The sequence below is a fragment of the Loxodonta africana genome, chromosome 9 (genome assembly GCF_030014295.1).
Source record: "Loxodonta africana isolate mLoxAfr1 chromosome 9, mLoxAfr1.hap2, whole genome shotgun sequence".
Lineage (NCBI taxonomy): Eukaryota > Metazoa > Chordata > Mammalia > Proboscidea > Elephantidae > Loxodonta > Loxodonta africana.
This window is the reverse complement of record NC_087350.1, coordinates 97485628-97509628: the sequence shown is the minus strand read 5'-3', so window position 1 is coordinate 97509628 and position 24001 is coordinate 97485628. Positions and strand designations below refer to the sequence as shown.

The 24001-nt window shown below is 39.2% G+C and overlaps 1 protein-coding gene across 2 annotated transcripts in view; it reads right to left on the bottom strand.

The window, feature by feature from the left end:
* The window catches only part of SLC24A2 (solute carrier family 24 member 2), a 280639-nt gene that overhangs the window by 118397 nt on the left and 138241 nt on the right, over nt 1-24001 (bottom strand). The gene's annotated exons all lie outside the window — the stretch shown is intronic.

Below are 24001 nucleotides of genomic sequence, written 5' to 3'. Positions count from 1 at the left end.
GTCTTTATTGAGCTTCTTTCTGGATGTTCTGTCCTTCACGGAAAGCGGTGTGTTGAAGTCTCCTACTATAATTGTGGTGCTGTCTATCTCACTTTTCAATGCTGATAGAGTTCGTTTTATGTATCTTGCAGCCCTGTCACTGTGTGCATAAATATTTAATATGGTTATATCCTCCCAGCATATTGTCCCTTTAATCATTATGTAGTGTCCTTCCTTACCCTTTTTGGTGGATTTAACTTAAAATCTATTTTGTCAGAAGTGAATATTGCCACTCTTGTTCTTCTTTGATTGTTGTTTGCTCATTATACTTTTTCCGTCCTTTGAGTTTTAGTTTGTTTGTGTCTCTGAGTCTACGGTGTGTCCCTTGTAGGCAGCATATAGATGGATCTTGTTTTTTAATCCATTCTGCCACTCTCTGTCTCTTTATTGGTGCATTTAGTCCCTTTATATTCAGCATAATTATGAATAGGTATGAGTTTAGTGCTGTAATTTTGATGTCTTTTTTGTGTGTTGTTGACAGTTTCTTTGTCCCATTTAGTTTTTTGTGCTGAGTAGTTTATCTTTATATATTGTGTTTTCCTCTTATTCATTGTTGCTGATTTTGTTTCTGCTGAGTCTCTATTTTTTTCTTGTATTTTATTGTGATGAGTACCATCGTTAGTCTCCTTTGTGGTTATCTTAATACTTACCCCTATTTTTCTATGTTTAAGCCTAACTTTTATTTCTTTTTTTTTTTTAATTAACTTTTATTAAGCTTCAAGTGAACATTTACAATTCCAATCAGTCTGTCACATGTAAGTTTACATACATCTTACTCCCTTCTCCCACTTGCTCTCCCCCTATTGAGTCAGCCCTTTCAGTCTCTCGTTTCGTGACAATTTTGCCGTCTTCCCTCTCTCTCTATCTTCCCATCCCCCCTCCAGTCAAGGGTTGCCATCACACTCTCCAGTGTCCACCTGATTTAATTAGCTCACTCTTCGTCAGCATCTCTCTCCCTCACACTGACCAGTCCCTTTCATGTCTGATGAGTTGTCTTCGGGGATGGTTCCTGTCCTGTGCCAACAGAAGGTTTGGGGAGCATTGCCGCCGAGATTCCTCTAGTCGCAGTCAGACCATTAAGTATGGTCTTTTTATGAGAATTTGGGGTCTGTATCCCACTGATCTCCTGCTCCCTCAGGAGTTCTCTGTTGTGCTCCCTAACAGGGCAGTCATCGATTGTGGCCGGGCACCAACTAGTTCTTCTGGTCTCAGGATGATGTAGGTCTCTGGTTCATGTGGCCCTTTCTGTCTCTTGGGTTCTTAGTTGTTGTGTGACCTTGGAGTTCTTCATTTTGCTTTGCTCCAGGTGGGTTGAGACCAATTGATGTATCTTAGATGGCCGCTTTAAACTTTTATTTCTTTATACCACCTTATCTTCCTCTCCACATGAAATATCTATGACTACATTTTTAGTCCCTCTTTATTGTTTTAATTTTGTCTTCTTTTACATAATGACGTCGCTGTTTCCCTGTTTTGAGTGTTTTTTTATTTTGATTTATTTTTGTGATTTCCCTGTCTGGGTTGACATCTGTTTGCTCTGTTCAGTGTTCTAGCCTTGGATGATGTCTGATATTACTTATTTTCTTACCAGAGAACTTCCTTTAGTATTTCTTGTAGTTTTTGTTTGGTTTTTACAAATTCCCTAAACTTCTGTTCATCTGGAAATGTCCTAATTTCGCCTTCATATTTAAGAGACAGGTTTACTAGATATATGATTCTTGGCTGGCAATTTTTTCACTTCAGTGCTTTATATAAGGCATCCCATTGCCTTCTTGCCTGCATGGTTTTTGCCGAGTGGTCCAAGCTTACTCTTATTGACTCTCTGTTGTAGGTGACTTTTCGTTTATCCCTAGCTGCTCTTAAAATTCTCTTTCTTTGGTTTTGGCAAGCTTGATTATATTATGTCTTGGTGACTTTCTTTTAAGATCTACCTTATGTGTAGTTTGATGGGCATCTTGGATAGATATCTTTCATGATGTCAGGGAAGTTTCTGCCAACAAATTTTCAACAATTCTCTGTGTATTTTCTGTTATTCCTCCCTGTTCTGAGACTCCAGCCACTCGTAGGTTATTTCTCTTGATAGAGTCCCAGATAATTCTTCATTTAAAATTCTTTTATCTGATTTTTCTTCAGAAATATTGATGCCAAGCACTTTATCTTCAGTCTTACCAATTCTCCCCTGCACTTCCTCAATTCTCTCCCTTCGACTTTCTTTTGAGTTGTCTAATTCTGTAATTATATTGTTGATCTTTTGAATTTCTGATTGCTGTCTCTTTACGGATTCTTGAAGCTTATTAAATTTTTCATTATGTTCTTGAATAAACGTTTTAATTTCTTTAACTGCTTTATCTATGTGTTCCTTAGCTTGTTCTCTATATTGCCTGATCTCCTTCCTGATATCTTGAAGAGTTCTGTGTATTAATCCTTTGTATTCTGCATCTGGTAATTCCAGGAATGCACCTTCATTCAGAAGATCCCTTGATTCTTTGTTTTGAGAGCTTGTTGAAGTGATTATGGTCTGCTTCTTTATGTGATTTGATATTGACTGTTGTCTCCAAGCCACCTAAAAGTTATTGTATTAATTTATTTTATGTTTACTTACTGTATCCTAGCTTCTTGCTTTGTTTTGTTTTGATATGTCCAAATAGTTTGCTTGAGTGAGCTAGCTTGATTATTTTCTACTTTTAAGCTCTAACATCCTGTCAACAGATGGCTAGAGCTGTTATCATGTATATGAACCTAGGAGTCCATTCACTTTTCTTGTGTGGATTCAGTCCAGGTGTCCAGGTAGTTGGTCATTAAGTGTGTGGTACAGGCTCTGTTCTACAGTCTTAGAGGGGCAGGGGTGATTGGTGTAGGTACCGGTATCTGGTTGCAGCACAGGGTCACACTTAAAAAAGTGAATTTTAAGAGTGGCTAGGGATAAATAAAAAGTCACCTAAAAAGGAGAGTCAATAAGACTAAGCTCTGACTAGTCAGCAGAAACCATGCAGGCAAGAAGGCAATGGGATAACATATATAAGGCCTTGAAGAAAAAAATCACCCACCAAGAATTATATATCCAGCAAAACTGTCTCTCAAATACAATGGCAAAATTAGGGGATTGCCAGACAAGTCAGAATTAAAGGAATTTGTAAAAGCCAAACCAAAATTACAAGAAATACTCAAGGGAGTCCTCTGGTTAGAGAATTAATAACATCGGATAACAACCCAAGATTAGAACACTGGACAGAAAACCAGATATTAACCCAGATAAGAAAGTCACAAAAATAAATTAAAGCTAAAACACTGAAAATAGAGAAACAGAGACGTCAGTATGTAAAAGATGACAACATTAAAACAACAAAGAAAGACTAAATAACATAGTCGTAGAACTTTCATATGCAGAGGAAGTCATGGCGATATAAAGAAATAAAAGGCTGGTTTAAACTTAGAAAAATAGAGGTAAATATTAAGGTAACCACAAAGGAAACTAACAATCGTACGCATCAAAATAAAAAACAAGAAAAACACAGACTCAGCAAATACAAAATCAACAATGAAGAAGATGAAAAGAAAATACATAAAAACAACTCAGCACAGAAAATTCAGTGGAACAAAGAAACTGTCAACAGCACACACACACACACACACACACAAAATACATCAAAATGACAGCAGTAAATTCATACCTATTGATAATTACACTGAATGTAAATGGACTAAATGCACCAATAAAGAGACAAACAGTGGCAGAGCGGATAAAAAAACACTGTCTATATGCTGTTACAAGAGATGTAACTTAGACTCAAAGGCACAAATAAAGGATGGAAAAAATATATATCAAGCAAACAACAATAAAAAAAGAGCAAGAGTGGCAATGTTAATCTTTGACAAAATAGACTTTGAAGCAAAATTCACCACAAGGGATAAGGAAGGACACTATATAATGATTAAAGGGTCAATACACCAGGAGTACGTAACCATGATATTTATGCACCCGACAACAGGGCTCCAAAATATGTAAAACAAACTCTAACAGCATTGAAAAGAGAAATAGACAGCTCCACAATAATAGTAGGAGACTTCAACACACCACTTTCAGCGAAGGACAGAACATCAGAAAGAAGCTCAATAAAGACATGGAAGACCTAAATGCCTAATCAACCAACTTGATCTCATAGGCATACAGAAAACGCCATCCAACAGCAGCCAAGCTTACTTTCTTTTCCAATGTACATGGTACATTCTCCAGAATAGACCACATATTAGGCCACAAAGGAAGCCTTACCAGAATCCAAAAGATCGAAATACTACAAAATATCTTTTCTTACCATAAAGCCATAAAAGTAGGAATCAATAACAGAAAAAGCAGGAAAAAAAAAAAAAAGTCCAACACATAGAAACTGAACAACACCTTTATCAAAAACTACTGGGATATAGAAGAAATCAAGGATGGAATAAAGAAATTCACAGACTCAAATGAGAATGAAAACACATTCTACCAGAACTTTTGGGACACAGCAAATGCAGTGCTCAGAGGTCAATTTATAGCAATAAATGCACACATCCAAAAAGAAGAAAGGGCCAAAATCAAAACATTAACCCTACAATTCAAACAACTAGGAAGAGAGCAGCAAAAGAAGTCCACGGGCACTAGAAGAAAGGAAAGAATAAAATTTATAGAAGAAATAAATGAAATAGAGAATAGAAAAAGAATTAAAAGAGTTAACAAGACCAAAAGCTGATCCTTTGAAAAGACCAACAAAGTAGATAAACCATTGGCAAAACTGACAAAAGGAAAACAGCACAGGAAACAACCCTAATGAGAAATGAGATGGGTGATATCACAACAGACCCAACTGGAATTAAAAGAATCATAACAGAATAATATGAAAAATTATACTGTAACAAATTTGAAAACTAGATGAAATGGATAAATTTCTAGAAACACACTATCAGAAACACAAACAGAAGTAGAACAAATAAATAAACTTATAACAAAAGAAGAGAGTGAAAAGGTAATTAAAAAACTCCCAACAGAAAAAAAGCCCTGGCCCTGATGGCTTCACTGGACAATTCTACTAAACTTTCAGAGAAGAGTTAACACTACTACTACTAAAGGTACTTGAGAGCGTAGAAAAGGATGGAATACTCCTAAACTCACTCTATGAAGCCAGTATAACCCTGATGCCAAAACCAGGTAAAGATATCACAAAAAAAGAAAATTAGAGACCAATATCTGTCATGAACTTGGACACAAAAATCCTCAACAAAATTCTAGCCAATAGAATTCAACAACATATCAAAAAAATAATTCACCATGATCAAGTTGGATTCATAGCATTTTTTTTTAATGCAGGGATGGTTCAACATTAGAAAAACAATGAATGCAATCCATCGCATAAATAAAACAAAAGACAAGAACCACATGATCTTATCAATTGATGCAGAAAAGGCATTTGACAAAGTTCAACACCCATTCATGATAAAAACTCTCAGCAAAATAGGAATAGAAGGGAACTTCCTCAACATAATAAAGGGCATTTGTACAAAGCCAAAGCCAGTAGCCAACATCATCCCAAATGGAGAGAGTCTGAAAGCATTCACCTTGAGAATGGAAACCAGACAAGGATGCCCTTTATCACCGCTCTTATTCAACATTGTGCTGGAGGTCCTAGCCAGAGCAATTAGGCTAGATAAAGAAATAAACGGCATCCACATTTGTAAGGAAGAAGTAAAAGTATCCCTATTTGCAGATGAGATGATCTTATACACAGAAAATCCTAAAGAATCCAAAAGAAAACTATTGGAACTAATCAAAGAGTTCAGCAGAGAATCAGGATATAAGATAAACACACAAAATTCGATTGGATTTGGCTACACTAACAAAGAGAACGTTGAAGAAATCACCAAATCAATACCATTTACAATAGCCCTCAAGAAGACAAAATACTTAGGAATAAATCTAACCAGAGACATAAAAGACCTATACAAAGAAAACTGCAAGACACTTGTGCGAGAAACCAAAAGAGACTTACATAAGTGGAGAAACATACCTTGCTCATGGATAGGAAGACTCAACACTGTGAAAATGTCTATTCTACCCAAAGCGATCTACAGGTAGAATGTAATCCTGATCCAAATTCGAATGGCATTTTTTAATGAGATGGAGAAACAAATCACAAACTTCATATGGAAATGGAAGTGGCACTGGGTAAGGATAAGTAAAGCATTAGTGAAGAAGAACAACAAAGTGGGAGGCTTCACACTACCCGATTTTAGAACCTATTATACCACCACAGTAGTCACAACAGCCTGGAACTGGCACAGCAGCAGACACATAGACCAATGAAACAGATATATGCACACCCATGTTCATTACAGCACTGTTCACAATAGAAAAAGATGGAAACAACCTAAGTGCCTCTCTTGGTTATCTGGTGCTGCTATAACAGAAATACCACAAACAGATGGCTTTAACAAAGAGATATTTATTCTCTCACAGTTTAGGAGTGTAGAAGTCCAAATTCAGGGTGCCAGCTCTAGGGGAAGGCTTTCTCTCTCTAAGGGTTCTGGGGAAGGTCCTTGTCATCAGTTTTCCCCAGGTCTAGGAGTTTCTCAGCACGTGGACCCCAGGCCCATAGAACATGCTCCCCTCCTGGTTCTCCATTCTTGCTGGTAGGAGGTCCCCCTGTCCCTTGTTAGCTTCTCTCTTTTATATCTCAAAAGAGATCAACTCAAGATACAACCTAATCTTGTAGAGTGAGTCCTGCTTCATTAACATAACTGCCTCTAATCCTGCCTCATTAACATCATAGAGGTAGGATGTACAACACAAAGGATAATTTCATCAGATGATGAAGTGTTGGACAATCACATAAAACTAAGAATCATGGCCTAACTAAGTTGACACACATTTTTGAGGGACACAATTCAATCCATAACAGTGCCCATCAAGAGGCAAATGGGTAAACAAATTATGGCATACATACACAATGGAATACTAAGCAACAATGAAGAAAAATGATTAATCCGTGAAACATCTCACAAAATGGATAAATCTGGAAGGCATTGTTAAGTGAAACTAGTTACAAAAGGACATATATTGTATGAGACCACTATTATAAGAACTCAGGAAAGGGTTTAAACACAGAAGAAAAGATTCTTTGATGGTTACGAGGGTGTGGAGGGAGGGGGGAGAGGGGAATTCACTAACTAGAGAAGAATATTCTTAGGTGAAGGGAAGGACAACACACAATACAGGGGAAGTCAGCACAACTGGACTAAACCAAAAGCTAAGAAGTTTCTTGAATGTAACCAGACACTTTGAGGGACAGAGTGGCGGGGCAGGGGTCTGGGGACCATGGTTTCAGGGGACATCTAGGCCAACTGGCATAACAAAGTTCATTAAGAAAATGTTCTGCATCCAACTTTGGTGAGTGGCAAAGGGGTGAGGGGTCTTAAAAGCTATCGAGCAGCCATCTAAGATGCATCAATTGGTCCCAACTTACCTGGTACAAAGGAGAATGAGGAACACCAAAGACACAAGGAAAATATCAGCCCAAGAGACAAAAAGGGCCACACAAACCAGAGACTCCGTCAGCCTGAGACCAGAAGAACTAGACGGTGCCAGCTACCACCAATGGCTGCCCTGAGAGGGAACATAACAGATTCCCTAATGGAGCAGGAGAAAAGTGTGCTGCAGAGCTCAAATTCTCGTAAAAAGACCAGACCCAATGGTCTGACTGAGACTAGAGGAACCCTCGAAGACATGCCCCTGGATTCTCTGTGAATTCAGAACTAATACCATTCCTGAAGCCAACCCTTCAGACAAAGATTAAACTAGACTATAAAACATTAAAATAATACTCATGAAGAGTGTGCTTCTTAGTTCAAGTAGATACACGAGACTAAATGAGCAGCTTCTGTCTGGAGGTGGGATGAAAAGGCAGAAAGGGATAGGAGCTGGTTGAATGGACATGGGAAATGGGTGGAAAGGGGAAGTGTGCTGTCACATTTCAAGAATGGCAACTAGAGTCACATAATAATATGTGCATATATTTTTGTATGAGAAAGTAACTTGAGCTGTAAATTTTCACCTAAAGCACAACAAATAATACTAAAAAAAAAAAGGAAAAGGACAAGATCAAAAACCCTTGGCGGTAGGTACTATTGTTGAACGTTTTTAAAACGACCTCTTTATTTTTGAAAGAATTATAGATTCATAGGAAGTTGTAATCCAGAGTTCATTCAGATTTTGTGTGCATGTGTGTGTAAAAAACCCACTGCTGTCAAGTCAAGTCCGACTCATAGCGACCCTATAGGACAGAGTAGCACTGCCTCATAGAGTTTCCAAGTAGCCCCTGGCAGATTCGAACTCCTGACCTTTCGGTCAGCAGCTGTAGCACTTAACCACTACGCCACCAGGGTTTCCTGTGTGTGTAGTTATATGCAATTTAATCACACATGTAACTGCATGCAACTACCACCACAATCAATATCCTTAAAGGTACCATCACCACAAGAGTCTTTTTTGCTACCTCTTTATATCTACACCAGGAAACCCTGGCAGTGTAGTGGTTAAGTGCTATGGCTGCTAACCAAGAGGTCGGCATTTGAATCCACCAGGTGCTCCTTGGAAACTCTGTGGGGCAGTTCTACTCTTCCTATAGTGTCGCTATGAGTCGGAATCAAGTCAATGGCAGTGGGTTTGTATGTCTACACCTATTCCCTCCGCCCCATCCCTAACCCCTGGGAATTGCCAATCTGTTCTTTACCCCTGTAATTATTTTATCAATGTATAAATGGAATCATGCAGTATGTATTCTTTTGAGATTGGCTTTTTCACTCAGCATAATTTCTTTGAGGTTCATCTAAGCTGTTGCATATATCAATAGTTTGTTCCTTTTTCTTGCTGAGTGGCGTTCCATGGTATGGATGTACCACAGAAACCACTACTCGTTGATAAATGGAGAAAATACTGAAGTTGTGAAGGATTTCATTCTACCTGGCTTCACAATCAACACCCATGGAAGCAGCAGTCAAAAAATCAAATGACGTATTGCACTGGGTTGCAATAGACCTCTTTAAAATGTTAAAAAGCAAAGATGTCACTTTGAGGACTAAGATGCTCCTGACCCAAGCCACGGTATTTCCAGTTGCCTTAATTTTTTTTTTTTATATACATGTGAAAGCTGTGCAATGAATAGGGAAGGCCGAAGAAGAGCTGATGCCTCTGAATTATGGTGTTGGCGAAGAATACTATCGGACTGCCAGAAGAATGAACAAATCTGTCTTGGAAAATGTACAGCCAGAATGTTCCTTAGAAGTGAGGATGGCGAGACTTGTCTCACATACTTTGGACCATGCTATCAGGAGGGACCAGTCCCTGGAGAAGGACATCATGCTTGGTAAAGCAGAAGGTCAGCAAAAAACAGGAAGACCCTCAACGAGATGGATTGACACAGAGGTTGCAAAAATGGGCTCAAACGAAGCAACGATTGTAAGGATGGCGCAGGACCAGGCAGTGTATCATCCTGTTGTACACAGGGTCACTATGAGTTGTAACCAACTCACCGGTACCTAGCAACACCCACTGAAGGACATTTGGGTAGTTTCCAGCGTTTTGCTACCACAAATAAAGCTGCAACGAACATTCATGTATAAGTTTTTGTGTGGAAATAAGTTTTCATTTCCCTGGGTTATATGCCCAAGAACAAAATTGCTGAGCCATGTAGGAAATTCATTTTGAGTTTTAAAAGTACCTGCCAAACTATTTTCCCAAGTAGTTGTAACATTTTACATTCCCACCAGCAATGTATGAGTAATCCAGTTTCCCTGCATCCTCGTCAGCATTTGGTATTACATATAAATACGCATTAATTTTAGCCATTCTAATTGGTGTAGTGATATCATGGTTTTAATTTGCATTCCTCTAATGGCTTATGCCGGAGCCCTGGTGGTACAGTGGTTACAGTACTTGGCTGCTAACCCAAAGGTCTCAGCAGTTTCAACCCACCAGATGCTCCGTGGGAGAAAGATGTGGTAGTCTGTTTCCAAAAAGATTTACAGCCTTGGAAGCCCTGCGGGGGCAGTTCTACTCTGTCCTATAGCGTTGCTATGAGGTGGAATTGACTCAACAGCAGTGGGTTTGGTTTTTGGTTTGAAATGGCTTATGATGTTAAACATCTTTTCATGTGCTTATTTTCCATCTGTATATTCTCTTCAGTGAAATGTTTGAGCATGTCTTTTGCCAATTTTCTCATTGGACTGTTTGCTTTGCTTAATGTTAACTTTTGAGACTTCTTTATATATTCTAGATGCAAGTATCTAGAATACATAAATAGAATATGTCAATAGTTTGTTCCTTTTTCTTGCCGAGTAGTATTCCAGGGTATGGATGTAACAGAGCTTTTAACCACATAAATAGAATATATCAATAGTTTGTTCCTTTTTCTTGCCAAGTAGTATTCCATGGTATGGATGTAACAGTTTTTAACTACTAAAAAAAAATGGAGGAAATATGGAAGTTGTGAAGGATTTCACTTTATCTAATAAAATGATAAAAGTCAGGTGTGTGATTTTACAAATATTTTCTCTCAGCTTATATTTGTCTTTTCAGCCTCTTAACATAGTCTTTCACAGAGCAAATGTTTCAAATTCTGATGAGGTCCAACTTATCAATTTTATCCTTTATGGACTATACATTTAATGTCAATTCTAAAAACTATTTGCCTAGTCCTAGGTCACCAAAATGCTTTCCTATCTTTTTCTAGAAGTTTTATAATTTTATGTTTTACATTTAAGTCCACTATCAATTTTGGGTTAATTTCTGTATAAGGTGTGAGTTCTAGATCAAGTCCCTCTCCCCCCTTCCTCCCTTTTTTTTTTTTTGCCTACGGATGTCCAATTGCTATCATACTCATTTTAAAGATCAGGGGTGTAAGCGCAAGTATCATTAACAAACTTGCCAAGGCAGTAAGTGGAACCCACTGCCACTGCCGTCGAGTCAATGCGTGGAAGGTTTTTTTTTTTTTTAAATTGTGCCTTAGGTGAAAGTTTACAGAGAAAATCAGTTTCCCATTCGATAGTTGTACATAAAGTATTTCATGACCTTGGTTTCATTCCCCACAATGTGTCATTACTCTCCCCATTTCCTCCCTGGTTACCTCATTTTCTTTCTTCTTGATTATCTGCCCTTTCCTGCCTTCTCATCTTATAATTGATTGTTTTCAGGTGTTATTGTTTATCTTATGTGCTTGTCTACTGTCAGGCTGGGAGCGGTCTCTGGGAACGGCTTCATTTCCAGGTCAGAAGGGTGTCTTAGGGCCATAGTCCTGGGGTTTCCTATAGTCTCTGTCAGACCAGCGAGCCTGGTCCTTTTTGTCAGTTTGATTTTTTTTTTTTTTTTTTACAGTTTTCTCCTGCTCTGTCCAGGAACCCTGTGTTGTGATCCCAGTTAGAGTAGTTGGTAGTGGTAGCTGGGCACCATCTAGTTCTTCTGGTCTCAGGGCCATGTAGGCTGTGGTTCACATTGTTCATTAGTCCTTTAGACTAATTGCTCCTTTGAGTCTTTGGTCTCCTTCACTCTCCCTCGCTCCAGATGGGAAAAGACTCATAGTTGTATCTTAGATGGCTACTTTCAAGCTTTTAAGACCCCAGATGCTACTCATCAAAGTAGGATGCAGAAAATTGACTTTATGTACTATGTGGAGTCAATTGACGTAGATGTCCCCTGAGCCTATGGTCCTGGAGGTTGTTTTTTGTTGTCTTGTGCTGTCAACTTGATTCTGACTTATAGTAACCCTATAACAACAACAACAAAAAGCGCCCCCCTAGGGTTTCCTACGCTGTAATCTTCGTGGAGACAGACAGCCAGATTTTTTCTCCTGCAGAGTGGCTGGTGGCTTGAACCGCTGATGTTTTGGTTAGCAGCCAAGTGCTCTAACCATTGCTTCACCAGGGCTCCTTGTATGTGGAGGTGCTGGGATTGAAATGCAGGCAGTCTAACCTGAAACTATCTGCTCTTACTGACTATATTCCCTTAGGTCCAAGGCATCACTCTCTTTCCTGTCACAACTAAACAAAAAAACATATTCTGAATTCACCTTCCATGCAGGATAGAAAAACTTATTCAGAAAGTAGAAGCCATCTAATCTTCATAAAACTATGTAAAGAAAACTTACAGCTTTATTAGTTTTGCTTAGAACAAAGATTACGTGATTAAAAAAAATAAACTCTAATGTCACACATCCTTCTAGCCTCATAAAGACAAAGTTTAAACAAAAATAGAGATGAAATTGAGATCTGCCAATAAGTAAGGGGAGTGCTCTATTTTTGCTGATGAAGTAATCATGGACGGATGATGTTGGACATTCAGGCCTTAAAACAAAAATTCTGGTTCCAGACAGTGACTGTGGTCTCCTAGGGCATATCTTATCTGTTATCTGTCAATAACACAACAGAAATTGTGTGCTATTGAAAACAGATGTAGCCTCAGGGTAACAGAAATGGAAAAGATGTGCTCTGGGAATTCTAACTGTATTCCTGTCAAATGGAACCAGGAGGTTCTGATATAGTCAGCACCATCTTGTTGGCCAAATATTCAGTGCTATTTTCAGTGCTGGAATTAAAAATGTGTTGCAGAATTAGGGAGAAATGACATGAAGAATACCCCCACAGAAAAAGCTTTCTAATTACTGCTAGCTCTGAAGTGTTGGCTTTAGCCATTGGGAACTTGTCAAGATAGTTTTATACATTTTGTTTGGTAGCAAGTCCCACCACACAAGCTTACTGCCCAGAGAGTATCTTAAATGCTGGTAAGAATCACATACTGTTGCATGACATCATCACTGAAAGTTTCCTTTCCCTCTTTTGTTTTTAAGTTGAATTGATGTGTTTGAATTGTGTTGCTGGTGAAAAGTGATGAACATACCATGGACTGCTAAAAGAAGAAACAAACCAATCTTAGAAGAAATACAACCAGAACGTTCCTTAGAATCAAGGATGGCAATAAATTCTATTTGCTTACTTTGAATACCTCATCAGGAAATAGTCAATCATTTGAAAAGGACATCATGTTTGGTAAACAACAAAAGCGAGAGAAACCCTTAATGACATAATAGCCATAGCCAAAACGATGTGCTCAAATATACCAGTGATCATAAAGATGGTGTAGGACCAGGTAATGTTTTGTTCTGTTATATATAAGGTCACTAACAAAATATTTAATAAATTATAGTAAAATTGAACTTCTTTGGACAGGATTCTAAACTACAATGAAAATATACTGGGCATAGGGAGAAATGAGGCTCACCAACTGACTAAAGAAAATCCAGCTCAAAAGTGAAAGATGGTGCTTATGTTGACATTTCTCTCACACGTTTCTCTCAAAATGTACTATGTGTGTGTTGATTCTCCAAATTTTTAATAAGAAAAAATTTTAAACAGGAAAAGTTCACAGTAGTACGATGAACATCTTTATACCCACCACTTAGATTCAATAATTGTTAGTAATTTGCTACATTTACTTTATAAATCTACGTATATAATTTTTTTCTGAATTGTTTTTAAGTAAACTGCAGATGTCATGATATCTTTACTCCTAAACATCTCATATGCATCTTCTAAGGATACAGATATTCTCCTATATAACCACAATACTGTGTGTTTTTGTGTGTGTGTATGTGTGCATTTTGTATGCATGTAATAGGTGTCATTTTGCCTTAATGGGTTCACACCTCCAAATGGTGCTTGTTTTGCTGACAACATGGTCAGTTATATGTGTTTTTATACTTTTGTCCCCAAGTCTAGTTATTCCAAAAAAAAAAAAAACCAAACCTGTTGCTGTCAAGTTGATTCCAACTCATAGTGACTGTACTGGACAGAGTAGAGTTGCCCCATAGGGTTTCCAAGGAGCTGCTGGTGGATGTGAACTGTAACTTTTGGTTAGGACTAAGCTCTTAACCACTGTACCAAGTATTCATTTTGTTTGCTAAGACCTCCTGCCTTTCTAACTTATCCTACCAATGCATGAAAGATCAACAAAAATCATTCAATTCATTAAAAAAAAAAAAAAAAAAAAGATTTAGACACAAGGACTCATTTGCTGACTGCTGTTGGGTGGCGATGGTTAAGAGCTCAGCTGCTAACCAAAAGGTCAGCAGTTTGAATCCACCAGCTGCTCCTTGGAAATCTTATGGGGCAGCTCTACTCTAGCCTATAGAGTCGCTATAAGTTGCAATTGACGTGATGGTAACGAGTTTAGTTTTTGGTTTGGTGTTAGCTCGTTATTTATACTGACCACAGACATTTGGAAACCCTGGTAGCATAGTGGTTAAGAGCTACAGCTGGTAACCAAAAGGTCTGCAGTTCAAATTCACCAGGTGCTCCTCAGAAACTCTGTGGGGTAGTTCTACCCTGTCCTATAGGGTTGCTATGAGTCAGAATCAACTCAACAGCAATAGGTTTGGTTTTTGTTTTTTTTTTTTTACACTGACATTTACAAACACAAATACTATTTAATGCTGGAGTTCTTAATTGGAGGTCCATAGTCTGGATTTGGGGGTGGTGTCTGCAAAATCCCTGAAATGATGTGTAAAATTTTGTGTGTACATGAATTTTTAGGGGTTAGAGGGAGGAGTGTCCATAGCTTCCATCAGAGCCTCTAAAGTGTCCACGACCCTTAAAAGGTTAAGAATCACTGACTTGATGCTTTCAAAATACTTATGCTTGGAAGCTGAGAGATATTAATATACCAGGCATAAAATTATCAATTGCTAACTGAAAGAACAAAGGAATTCCAAAGGGACCCATCTAGTCTATTCAATTGCCAACCAGGTGCCAGTGAAATGGGCTCTGGCAGACAGAAGGTAGAGCAGAAGGCAGCACAAAGCATTTTACACACACTGACATGATCTCAATTAGTTCAAACTCTTTAGGACAAAGAGTTGAATGTCACTTCAGACGGTTCATTTCTATTCAGCGGGCAGAGACTGGGCAGGGTGCCGAAGGTCTGCTCTGGGCATCAGGCACGCCCACCTTGACAGACTATGTTTGCTCTAAATGTTGCACATCTGCAGGCTTTGGTGGCCTTGAGGGTGATTACCAACTGTGATTGAGCTCACCTTGAAGAAGCAAAGAAGAGGGACGCAGGAAAACTCAAACATGTGACAAAAAGAGGGCAGAAAAAAGCCTACTTTTTACCTGCTTGGACATTTTGAAAATAGTAGCTTGTTGTTAGCTGCCTTCACGTTGTCTTTGACTCATGGCGACCTTATGTATAACAGGATGGAATGTTACTCAGTCTTGTGCCATCTTTATGATTATTGGTATTTTTGAGTCCACTGTTGCAGCCATTATGTCAATCCCTCTTAGGGATGATTTCCCTTGTTTTTGTTGGCCCTCTATTTTACCAAACATGAGGTCCTTTTCTAGCGATTGGTCTTTCCTGATGATGTGTCCATATTAAGCACGTCAGAGTCTCAGCATCCTAACTTGTAAGGAACGTTGTGGTTATATTTTTTCTAAGACTGATTTGTTCATTCTTTTGGCAGTGCATGGTGTATTATCCTTGTAAATGTGAAAGGGAATAAAACAAGGGCACAAACCAGAGCCAGGCACTGAGCTAGATGTTCTTACATGGCTGTCTCCTGGCATTAGGAGAATTGTTAGTATCTCCTTAGCATCCTTGTTTTGTTGCTGGAAGGAAATGAATGAAGCTCAAAGCGATGAAGCAACTGGATGGGCTGAGGGTAATCAGTTACTCAGCCAGGAGGGCTGGAGTTACAACCCCTGTCTACTGAATGCCACCGAAGTGTATTTTCTATCACATTGTGTTGTTTTTTATTTCTAAAAAAAAAAAAAATGCAGAGCAAGAGAACAGGTGTGAAATACATAAATACAAAAGAACAATAAAGAAGTGAAGTCAGCTCTTACCGTGGGTTAGTTAGCTTGCTGTGTTTCATTTTGGGCTAGCTTGTGTTGAAAAAATGCACTGCCAGAGACAAATCAACAGCACTTAGCATTTAAATGGCTTGATTTAAATGTATTATCTCATTTAATATTTATAGTGCCATAAACATTATCAATTCCATTTTACTGCTGGAGAAAGTGAGGCTCAGGGAGACTGAGTGAACTGCCCAAGGCCAATAAAGTTGGGGTTTACGCTGAGAACTGTCTGGCCAGAAGCTGGTGTTCTCTGTCTCTGCAGGCTTGAGGCCACGGACCAGGTGAGACCAGGAAACGTGTTAACATCTGGAAGGGCAGAGATTTTCCTGGGCCACCAGAGAGCATTTAGTTGAATGAGAAAAGGTTATTTTCTCTGAATGAGCCCCCAATACACACATTCTTAAAAAGTTTTGTGGGAAACTAGGTTTTAGTAAATTGAATTTATCTTTATTGCCAATGAATCTTCATTTGGCAGATGATTCTAATACTTTCTCTTTAGATTTACCTGCTCTCTATTGAGTTAGGGATTCACAAACACGCACTTAAACATCCTGGGATATCTGAAGGAACCTTTGTTTTATTTATTTTTTATTTTGGTAATGGAATAATTATTTCCCCAGTGAGTTAGATTTTGGCATTTTTATTACTCACATTAAGTGCTAAAACCAAGCAGGGTACAATTTAAGGGGATACAGCCATGGAATGACTGCAGAATAATGGAAAGGTTTTAAAGCACCCTAGCTTGCCAATTACTAGTTGTAGCTTCCAGCTAGTTACCGGAGGGCTCTAAGCCTTACTTCCTACAAGTAAAATGCGGCTGACAGCTATCTCAGAGGGTGGCGTAATTATCAAATTAAGTAAAATGACATATGTAAAATACCCGGACCCTTTGTTGCTCTTGTTGTTGTGGTTGTGGTTAGATGCCAACAAGTCAGCCCCGACTCACAGCAACCTTATGGATAAAAAAAACAGAACGAAAAGGTTGCCCAGTGCTGTGCCATCTTTTATGGTCATTGCAATGTTTGAGTCCATTATTATGGCTGTTGTGTTAATCCATCTCACTGAGGATTTCCCTTGTTTTTGATGGCCCTCTTACTTTACCAAACATAATATCCTTTTCTAGCGGCTGGTCTTTCCTGATGACATGTCCAAAGTAAGTGAGCCAAAGTCTCACCATCCTCACTACTAAGGAGCATTCTGGTTGTATTTCTTCTGAGACTGGATCCCTGGAGGCACTCGATAAACATATATGAGAATACAAAATTATAAGAATCTACAACTGGAGCAATTAACTGTCTAAACTCAGAGATGGCAGGTAGCCAGGTTGGGATTCCTAACTCTGAAAGAATCCTGAAACTCTCAGAAGCCTTGCCCAAGAAGTTAACCACAGAAGAAACTACAGACTGGGAAAAAATTTTTGGCTATTACAAATCAGACAAAGGTCTAATCTCTAAGAGGTACAAGAAAATCCAACACCGCTACAACAAAAAGACAAATAATCCAATTAAAAAATGGGCAAAGGTAATGAACAGACACTTTACCAAAGAAGACATTCAAGCGGCCAACAGACACATGAAGAAATGCTCACAATCTCTAGCCATCAGAGAAATGCTAATCAAAACCACAATGAGATATTATCTCACCCCAGCATTACTGGAACGAATAAATAAAACAGAAAATAACAAATGTTGGAGAGGATGTGGGGAGATCAGAACTCTTACGCACTGCTGGTGGGAATGCGAAATGATGCAGCCTTTATGGAAAATGATATGGCGCTTCCTTAGAAAGCTAGAAGTAGAAATCCCATTTGATCCAGCAATCCCATTCCTAGGGATACATTCTAAAGAAATAAGAATTGTCACACGAATAGATATATGTACACCCACGTTCATTGCAGCATTGTTCACAATAGAAAAAAGATGGAAATAGCCTAGATGCCCATCAATAGATGAGTGCATAAACAAGCTGTGCTACATACACACAATGGAGTATTATGCAATGTTAAAGAACAATGATGAATCTGTGAAGCATCTCATAACATGGATGCATCTGGAGGACATTATGCTGAGTGAAATAAGTCAGTCACAAAAGGACAAATATTGTATGAGACCACTAACTATAAAAACTCATGAAAAGGTTTATATAAAAAAAGAAACAATATTTGATGGTTACAGGAGAAGGGCTGGGGATGGAAAAACACTTCATAGACAATAGATAAGTGGTAACTTTGGTGAAGGGTAATACAGTACACAATACTGTGGAAGCCAGCACAACCTGTACAAGGCAGGGCCATGGTAGCTCCATAGACATAACCAAACTCCCTGAGGGACCGAACTGCTGGGCTGAGGGCTGTGGGGACCATGGTCTCAGGGAACATCTAGCTCAATTGCCATAACATAGTTTATAAAGAATAAGGTCTACATTCTACTTTGGTGAGTAGCGTCTGGGGTCTTAAAGGCCTGTGGGTGGCCATCTCAGATACTCCACTGGTTGGGAGCAAGGAAGAATGAAGAAAACTGAAGACATAAGGGAAAAATTAGTTCAAAGGACTAATGGACCACATTTACCACAGCCTCCACCAGGCTGAATCCAGTACAACTAGATGGTGCCTGGCTACCACCACTGACTGCTATGACAGGGATTACAGTAGAGGGTCCCAGACAGAGCTGGAGAAAAACGTAGAACAAAATTCTAACTCAAAAAGAAAGACCAGACTTGCTGGCCTGACAGAGACTGGAGAAACCCTGAGAGTATGGCCCCTGGACACACTTTGAGCTCAGTAATGAGGCCACTCCTGAAGTTCACCCTTCAGCTGAAGATTGAACAGTCCCATGGAACAAAAAAGACTAAAGGGGTGTGACAGCCCTGGGGCAGAGACTGGAAGGTAGGAGGGAAGAGGAAAGCTGGTAGTAGGGAACCCAGGGTTGAGAAGGGAGAGTGTTGACACGGTGTGGGGTTGTTAACCAATGTCATGCAAAAATGTGTGTACTGTTTGATGAGAAACTATTTTGTTCTGTAAACTTTCATCTAAAGTTCAATTAAAAAAAAGATTATATATTTAAAAAAAGAATTTAACCACAGAAACTGCGGAAGTCAGCCGTTATCATCCCAGATGGATGGGAATGTAATTTGTTTCAATTTCTCCTTTTTCTTATCAAGCTAGCACCATTTTAGCATTTGCAAGTGGTTTTACCAACACAAAGATTCTTTCTCACAGCTCTTCATTCTCTGTTCTCCCCATAATAACCTTGTTAAGTCACCACATAAAGCCACTGTATCATAGGCAATTGAGAGATTTTCCCAACTTGATTAATTATGGCAGTTTGTTTGCAAAACGGTAGCCATTATTCTTCTTATTATGTCTCTTTGCAACGTGACTTTGCAACTCCTCCCATCAGGGGGTAGAACTTATGTCCCTTCCCCTTGATCTGTGCTGTCCTTGTGACTTGCCAATAGAACGTGGCAGATAGTGTGCTGGTTCCCAGCCTAAATATCAAGTGACCTCACATGCTTCCAGTTAGAGCTGTGTCCAGGCACCATATGAACAAGCCCAGGCTAGCCTGCTAGCTGTGCTCTGTCACATCAGCTATGATCCAGCCAGTTGAAATTATAGCTGAACAGTGAGGCGAATACTTAGGGGCTTTCTCATCGATAATCTTTTTTGGACATGCAAGTCATTTTTGGCAACATCTGGACAATCAATTTCCAGTTGTAATGCAGAGAGCATTTGTACTGGCTGATTCTCTATTCTCAAAAAGGGCAACTGAGATGGGCACATCTCTAATAAAAGAGCTTAACTAAGATGAGCGTCAATAGCTTTTGGGCTCTCTGATACCATTTGCTCAGTGTTAGCCACAGTAAACACAAACCAACCTTTAAAACATAAAGTGTAGTGATGGAGGAAGGAGGAGGGAAGGCTAAGAAAAAGAGAACATTTCTTTAACTTGGAAAACCTAACAATATTTATTTTGCTACTCAAACTCCAAACCATATGCACTCTTAAAAATATGTTTGTTAATGGATTTCTAAGCTCCTTTATGCTTCAGTGCAATAACCTGAGTTTATGAGATGAATGAAGAAATTAAAGCTGCCTGGCTCTTTCAGCAGATAACCTGGTAAATAAGAAAAACCTTTCCTCTCCTGGAGAAGTCACAAAATAAAATTATGATCATAACATATTTAAGTAGTCAAAAGGCATTATGTCTTCTATAGCTTTAATCTGCCTGGAACCTTCCCATGAAAGCATCATCAGTTTTATCTAAAAATGGCTTTCCTGCTCCTATTAATCCATGTGCCTCACTGAGCACTCACTGCTCATGTAAGATTAGATCCATCTGGAAATTACGTGAACCTTCATAGACTTTAAAGGTAGGTGTCTTCTTTCTCCCTGTACTGCTGGGCAAAATATCTTCATTCATATATATATATATATAAAATGTGTTTTTTATATGTGTATGTATATGTATACACACACACACATGCACACATACATGGAGCCCTGGTGGCACAGTGGTTAAGAGGAGCTTGGCTGCTAACCAAAAGGTCAGCAGTTCAAATCTACCAGCTGCTCCTTGGAAACCCTATGGGGCAGTTCTACTTTGTCCTATAGGGTTGCAATGAGTCAGAATCAACTTGAGTGCAATAGGGATATATATATTTTGTCTGTTTTAGATTGCTTAAATTTTTTAAAAAACTTAAACTTAACATTTGTGTTTCCTGACCATAAAAGCAACACATGTCCAACGCAAAGAAGAGGTCTTGGTATGGAGTTTGTCAGGTTGGGACAAGGGTGAGGTGCGGGACTCACTTGCCTGGTGCACAAAATTTAAGGGAGCACCAAAAAACTCAGTAATATAGATACACGGTATTTTACTACTACACGTATAAAAGAAAAATTAAAAAAAAAATCCAATATGTACAAAATATCAGAGATTGTAAATAAAGACACGGTCCCGCCTCACTGGCCTCCCCACAATCCTAGATGTGATTCCAGCCAATCTGTATACACACAAGCAATTGACTCATGAGTTGTAGTTTGCAAATCTGAGTTTCTAAAAGTTACATTAAAATATTATTTATCTTGAGTACTGAGTTTTTGGGCGCCCCTTAAATTTTGTGCCTGAGGTGACTACCTCACTCAGCTCACCTTGGTTTAACCCTGGGAGTTTCAGGTTTTTTTTTATTGTAGGAAAAAATATACAATGGAATATTTTGCATTTCAACCATTTTTACGTGTACAATTCAGTGACATTAATTACGTCCTGCAAGTTTTGCAACCATCATCACTATTCGTTTCCAAATTTTTCATCAATCTTAACAGAAGTTCAGTGCTTCTTAATACCTCCCCATTCCCTCCACCCACCTGCCCCTGGTAAACCCTAATAAACTTTGGCCTCTATGCATTTGCTTATTCTAGATATTTCTTGGAAGTGGGAGCATACGATATTTGTCCTTTTGTGTCTTATTTCACTCAGTATAATGTTTCCAAGGCTCATCCATGTATCAGGACTTCATTTCTCTTAATGGCTGAGTAGTATTTCCATGGTATACATGTGTTGCATTTTGCTTATTCACTTATCTACTGATGGACATCTGGGTTGTTTCCACCTTTTGGCTATTGTGAATAGCTGCAATGAACACTGGTGTATGGGATTATTTATTTTCTTCTAAGTTCAAATGGTAAGCTAATGAAGGTTTTAAAGCAGATGGCTGATGGCATCTGATGTAAATCTTTTAAAAAGATTGTTTTGATGGCTGCGTGGGTTGATGGGTTGAAAGGGGTTAAATGTGGAAATGGGAGACTAGTTAGGAATCTGATGTGGTTGTCTAGTGAGTTTGCTCTTGTGCAAGTCACCAAAGGCCACTTTGACACAAAGACACTGGTCAAGTCCCTATCCTCGTATCTCACCTTGGTTTAACCCTGGGAGTTTCAGGTTTTTTTTGTAGGAAAAAATATACAATGGAATATTTTGCGTTTCAACCATTTTTATGTGTACAATTCAGTGACATTAATTACTGTAGAGCCCACTGAATTTAGTAAATGTCACATGACCTTTGAGCAACATATGTCTTACTTTTGTGACTTTCTTGTGCTTTTCCCTCTATGTCTGACCTCTCCTCCTCAGTCTCTGAGACTTTTTGCTCTTCTGTTCTCAAATAAATCCCACGGCCTTAAGTACTACTAACAGATATCTCTAGTCCTGATTTGTCCCCTCCAAACAAGCATATCCAACTGCCAGTTTGCCATCTCTATTTGATGTCTAGGAAACCCTGGTGGGATGTCATGGAAGTGGGAAAACACAATATTCATCCTTTGGTGTCTTATTTCAGTGGTGACGTAATAGTTAAGAGCTATGGCTGCTAACGAAAAGGTTGGCAGCTCAAACCCACCAGGCCCTCCTTGGAAACCTTATGGGGCAGTTCTACTCTGAGTCAAAATTGACTCAACAGCAATGGGTTTGGTTTTTTTTTTGTTGTTGTTATTTGATGCCTAATGGCCATAATGAACTTAACAAGGCGGAAGTTTATATTCATAGATGTTAAAGATAGGTGCCTTTTCCCCTATACTGCTGGGATTAGTCCAATCGCTAACATAAATGTTACAAAACATCTTCATATTTCTTTGCTATATTTTAGGTTGCTTAAGCATTTTTTAAAAATAATTTTTATTGTGCTTTAAGTGAAAGTTTACAAATCAAGTCAGTCTCTAACACAAAAACTTAAATACACCTCGCTACATACTCCCAATTACTCTCCCCCTAATGAGACAGCCCACTCTCTCCCTCCACTCTCTCTTTTCGTATCCATTTCGCCAGCTTCTAACCCCCTCCCCCCACCCTCTCATCTCCCCTCCAGGCAGGAGATGCCAACATAGTCTCAAGTGTCCACCTGATCCAAGAAACTCACTCCTCACCAGCATCCCTCTCCAACCCATTGTCCAGTCCAATCCATGTCTGAAGAGTTGGCTTTGGGAATGGTCCCTGTCCTGGGCCAACAGAAGGTCTGGGGGCCATGACCACCAGAGTCCTTCTAGTCTCAGTCAAACCATTAAGTCTGGTCTTTTTATGAGAATTTGGGGTCTGCATCCCACTGGTCTCCTGCTCCCTCAGGGGTTCTCTGTTGTGTTCCTTGTCAGGGCAGTCATTGGTTATAGCTGGGCACCATCTAGTTCTTCTGGTCTCAGGATGATGTAGTCTCTGGTTCATGTGGCCCTTTCTGCCTCTTGGGCTCACAATGTTTAAGCATTTTTAAGACTTAAAATATCATTTATGTATTTTGACTGTAAAAGCAACACATGTTCACGAAGAATTTTTAATTTTACTGCCCAAACCTGTTAATCTTCCATCTACTTTGTATTAGAGAGTGGCAACATCATCCCCCAACTGTTAAAACCAAAAAATTAGGAGTCTTGCTTAATTCTTCTCTTCCCCCTTTCTCCCATCTCCAATCCATCAGCAAGTCCCATCGATTCTATTGCCAAAATATGCCTCTACTTTTCTTTAAATAAAATTGGCACCAACCTCAGTAGGCTTAGTAAGGGCATAGCTTTCACATCACATACGTAGGGTATGGGCTGCCCAGATGGAAGGAGTTGGGGTTAGGGTAAAGGGGAGACTGTGTGAATGTTGTTGTTGTTGGCTGCCATCAAGTTGTCCACCAGACACGTGGTGACACATGCACAATGAAATGAAATAGTGCCTGGTCCTGCATCATCCCCATGATTGGTTGTAGAATGAACCATTGTGATCCACAGGGTTTTCATTGGTTGATTTTGAGAAGATTGCCAGGCCTTTCTTCCTAGTCTATTTTAGTCTGGAAGCTCTGCGGAAACCTGTTAAACATCATAGCAACACGTAAGCCTCCACTGACAGAGGGGTGGAGACTGCATAGAGTGTATGAAAGAGGACACTAAATTTCCAGGACAGGGCACAGAGAGGTGGACTGGCCTAGTTTGGGGAGGCAGAAGCTACAGGGCAAAGGGAACTGGTTCCTTATGTGTCTGGGCCTTCTCAGATGGAAAAGAGGCTAGATT